The sequence below is a fragment of the Colobus angolensis genome, unplaced genomic scaffold, assembly GCF_000951035.1.
Source record: "Colobus angolensis palliatus isolate OR3802 unplaced genomic scaffold, Cang.pa_1.0 Scaffold106, whole genome shotgun sequence".
NCBI classification, from domain to species: Eukaryota; Metazoa; Chordata; class Mammalia; order Primates; family Cercopithecidae; genus Colobus; species Colobus angolensis.
This window is the reverse complement of record NW_012111586.1, coordinates 4,003,040-4,008,102: the sequence shown is the minus strand read 5'-3', so window position 1 is coordinate 4,008,102 and position 5,063 is coordinate 4,003,040. Positions and strand designations below refer to the sequence as shown.

The 5,063-nt window shown below is 43.9% G+C and overlaps 1 pseudogene; it reads right to left on the bottom strand.

The window, feature by feature from the left end:
- Positions 1-1,986: 1,986 nt before the first annotated feature.
- LOC105514923 lies at positions 1,987-2,846 on the bottom strand (annotated as a pseudogene).
- Between the last annotated feature and the right edge of the window lie 2,217 nt (positions 2,847-5,063).

Genomic DNA, 5,063 nt, shown 5'->3' with positions numbered 1-5,063 from the left:
TGGTGGCGTGCACCTGTAGACCCAGCTACTAGGGAGGCTGAGGCAGAAGAATTGCTTGAACCTGGAAGGTGAAGGTGGCAGTGAGCCGAGATTGCACCACTGGGTGACAGAGTGAGACTCCATCTCAAAAAAAAGAAAGAAAATACTTTTAATGTAACCTTAATTATATTAGCAATATTCCATATATAAATTCAAATAAACCCAAAGCATATGAAGTAATAAATGAAAATTCACCTCAGGGTAATTATTGCTAGAAGTTTCGTGTGTCTGCAAACTTTTTCTACACACACAGAATTGTATATCTCAATACTTTTACTCTTCATGTGTCACAAATTTTACATGTCATTAGTAGTTCTCCAAAACATTTTAAACAGCAGTTTGATAATGTACTGTGCAAATCATGTATAAGTATGTACTCAATATTCCCATTATTATCAGTAAAGTATGATACACTTTTGGATGCAAATAATCAAAACTCACCCAAGCTAGCTTAAGGAAAAGATATAAGCAGCTCTAAGGATACTGAAGTGTTTTACAGAATGCAGAAGTAGGAACACAGAAAGTGACTAGAATGTAGGTGAAATGCTCCAGAGAATATTTTGTCTCTATCTCTTATCTCTGCTTCTCTCCACATCTCTGCCCCTATTCTCCTCGCTCTACAGACTGGCTTTCTCTGTTTTTCAGTCTATCTGGAGGCCCTGATGTAGTTCCTAAATTTTTACACTCCTTCCATTCTACATATCAGTCCAAACTAAACCAAAATTCCTAGGTGAGAAAGACAATATAATTGATCTAGTTTGGTCAGGTGTCTACGCCAGTCTAATCAACAGTGGTTCTGCTTCTGAGGCTGGAATAAGAAAGGTGGTGACGTGAATCAGTCCCACTATTCTCAAAAAAGGGTGAATCATTTGTGAGCTGGGAAGATACCCCAAGAGATGTCTACTATAGCCTCCATGTGTCAATTTCTCTTCTTAGAATGGATAGATTAAGTGAAATTATTAAGTCAAATGATATGAGCATTTTAAGACCAATTGCTTTCCAATCTACTTTTTTTATTTTTTTTTTTTGAGACAGAGTCTCACTCTGATGCCCAGGCTTGAGTGCAATGTCATGACCTCGGTTCACTACAACCTCCGTCTCCCAGGTTCAAGCGATTCTCATGCCTCAGCCTCCCCATGTAGCTGGGATTACAGGTGTACACCCCCACGCTCAGCTATTTTTTGTATTTTTAGGAGAGATCGGGTTTCGCTATGCTGGCCAGGCTAGTCTGGAACTCCTGGCCTCAAGTGATTCTCCCACCTCAGCCTCCCAAAGTGCTGAGATTACAGATATGAGCCACTGCGCCCAGCCCCAATCTACATTTTTTTTTTTTTTTGAGATGGAGTGTCCCTCTGTCACCTAGGCAGGAGTGTAGTGGTGCGATCTCGGCTCACTGCAAGCTCCACATCCCAGGTTCATGCCATTCTCCTGCCTCAGCCTCCTGAGTAGCTGGGACTACAGGTGCCCGCCACCACGCCCGGCTAATTTTTTGTACTATTAGTAGAGACGGGGTTTCACTGTATTAGCCAGGACCAATCTACATGTTTTACCTGAGGTATCTGGGAGTTCCTGCTTGCCTGTACCTTTCTAACCCTGAGGATATGGAGCATTTGACGTTTTGCTAATTTGAACGGGAAAAAGTAGTATCTCACAGTTTTTCTGATATACATTTTTTTAAAATCACTAGTGATAGTGAGCATTTTCTCAGATGTTTGTGGATGGTGCTGCTCATGGACAGGGCAAAGCCACACATGGCTTCTTCCTATCTCCTTGGTGAAGACAGTGAAGATTCTCCCATACAGGGCTGAGGAGTCAGGCTTTCTGAGAGGATAGATGAATGGATAGGGCCACTGGAGCTGTTGTACAAGTGTCTGCATTTCTTTCTTTCTATCTTTCTTTTTTATCTATTTTTTTGTAGTCAGCTATTTAATTAGGTTCTTAAGACATTTAGAACACCAATTTGTGAGGATGAATTCCATTCATCAGGGCAAACACAGATTGCCCTGGAGCTGAGGAATAGCTCTGATTTTTGATAAAATTTGTGACTCCACAGCTTTCTGATCAATCTTGCGCTGCTCTGTAATCTCATCTTTCTCTTTTTCTGTGCCAAAGATCTCACCTTCCTGGTGTCTGGGCTTCCGTAGCTTCTTATTCTTGAAGTAAGCATCAATAAGATGTTTTGGGATTTTTACATTGCCGATATCAATTTCGGTTGAGGTGGCCACGACAAATTTCTGGTGTGTTCCTCATAGAGGAACTCGATTGAGGACCAGAGGTCCAGTCACAAGTAACAGGCCACTAGCCAGCTGCTTCAGGAAAACCACCCTCTTGCGCCTGTGGCGTCCAGTGAGGATGATGAGAATGGTCCCGGGAGTGATGCTGGCTCGCAGTTTTCTCATGTGCTGACGGAAAGATTTTTTGCCATGGCTCAACAGCTTTCGAGGCACGTCTTCAGTAGGATAATATCTGGGCATGTTGCCAGGTATAACCACCTGGATATAGCCATTCTTGTCACCACCAACTGGTTTTGTAACGGTTGCAAGAACCTTCTCCTTCTTTTTCTTTTCAACCTTAGATTTAGCGGCTGAGTACTACCTCTTGTACATGGCCTTTCTGGAACACATGGCAGATCAGCAATACCTGCCAATTCCTCTGACAAGGACAGGGCTGCGGCTGCAATGGGGCTTCCCCTTCTTGGGCTTTTTAGCCTTGAGGTTACCCTTTTTCGTGTTACCACCACCATCAGCCTTCTTGGCTTCGGGTTTCTTCTCCTTAGTACCTGGCTTCTCAACTTTTTCACTCGCCATCTTGCAGGATGGGAAACAAGTGTCTGCATTTCTTCCAGTCTGCCCACACCTGTTCTCCAGCCACTGCTGTCTCCTGCCTCGTTCCCCTGCCCTGCCACCAGTTCTTCTGGTTCTCTTCTCCTCCCTGGGAGCCATAGCTGCCTTTGGGCTATACAGGTCTCCCAGCTGTGTTTTCTAGAAAGACAATATTTGTAGAGAAAGTTCAAAGGTCCTCATTAGCAGGAGTCAACACTGCAGCAGTCTGTATTGCAGAACAGAAGCTAGGCACTTACATGTGGTACCAAAGCATCAGTTGCCTGGAGAACTTTTCTTTGCTAGTGCTGTGGATAGAGCATGCAATTATGCAGACCAAAGTTTCATTTCCCTGCCCTGCATCTCTCCATGATTTCACCTGCCCCACCCACAGACTCCAGTACACAATTCAATCATTGCATTTTGTGTATGATGTTGTCATTGTCTGTCTCCCCCTTAAAGTGTTAACTCCGGCTGAGTGCGGTGGCTCACGCCTGTAATCCCAGCACTTTAGGAGGCCGAGGCGGGTGGATCACCTGATGTCAGGATGTTGTAGTGAGCAGAGATCCCACCATTACACTCCAGCCTGGGCAACAAGAGTGAAACTCCATCTCAAAAAAAAAAAAAAAAAAACAGCTGGGCGTGGTGGCTCACGACTGTAATCCCAGCACTTTGGGAGGCCAAGGCTGGCAGATCACCTGAGGTCGGGGGTTTGACACCAGCCTTACCAACATGAAGAAACCACGTCTCTATTAAAAATAGAAAATTAGCTGGGCGTGGTGGTGCATGTCTGTAATCCCAGCTACTCGGGAGGCTGAGGCAGGAGAATGGCTTGAACCTGGGAGGCGGAGGATGCAGTGAGCTGAGATTGCACCATTGCACTCTATCCTGGGCAACAAGAGCAAAACTCAGTATCAAAAAAAACCCAAAATCCTCGAAAAAATAAACCACAAATCTTTACAATTTAGAGATCTGGGGTTTGCTATTGAAATCAGGTGATCAAATTTAGCATTGCTGTTCATGGAAAACATAACATCATGTGCCTTGTGATATGATACAGTATGAAGTGCACAGCAAAACCAATTAAATATTCCTGCCTAAATGCTTAATTGAATTTAGTTATTTAGTTAGTTAGTTATTTTAGACAGGGTCTTGCTGTCACCCAGGCTTGAGTGCAGTGAGTGATCATAGTTCACTGTGATGTCAAACTCCTGGCCCCAAGCCATCTTCCAGCTTTGGCCTCCCAAAGAGCTGGGATTACTGGTGAGGGTCACTGTACCCAGTCTGTTTAATTGAATTTAATCAAACTTTTAGACCAAACTTCTAATTTACAGAAAACACAAAGAACAGGTAAATTGTATCACTAAAAAACAAACAAGACAAATTGAGAATATAGGACATTCACAAGATAACTGTTGCAATCTGTCCTCAAAGAATTGACATCATGAGATAAAATAAAAGGTAGAACTGTTCTAGATTAAAATACACTAATATGCCCAGGCAAGGTGGCTCACACCTGTAACCCCAGCACTTTGGGAGGCCGAGGTGGACAGATCACCTGAGGTCAGGAGTTCGAGACCAGCCTGAACAACAAGGCAAAATCCCATGCTGGGACTCGGCAGGCTGAGGCAGGAGAATCGCTTGAGCCCTGCAGAAATTAGAGTGAGCCGAGATCGTGCCACTGCACTCCAGCCTGGGCAACAAAGGAGACTATGTCTAAAAAAAAAAAAAAAAAAAAAAGGCCGAGTATGGTGGCTCATGCCTCTAACCCCAGAACTTTGGGAGGCCGAGGCTGGTGTATCACTTGAGGCTAGGAGTTCAAGGCCAGCCTGGCCATCATGGTGAAACCCTGCCTCCACTAAAAATACAAAAATTAGCTGGGCATGACGGCTTGGGCCTATAATCCCAGCTACTCAGGAGGCCAAGGCACGAGAATTGTTTAAGCCTGTGGGGCAGAGGTTGCAGTGAGCCAGATTGCACCACAGCACTCCAGCCTGGATGATACAGTGAGACTCCACATAAACAAAACCAAAAATACTAATGAGACAAAACTAAACCCAATGAATGAACTTTAATGGGATACTGGTTTGACAAAACAAAAACTGCTATAAGAGACATTGTTTTAATAACTTTCCGATATGAGCATAACATCAGTGTAATGCTGATCTCATAGATGGAGTTGGGATGTATTTCTTCTTTAACTCT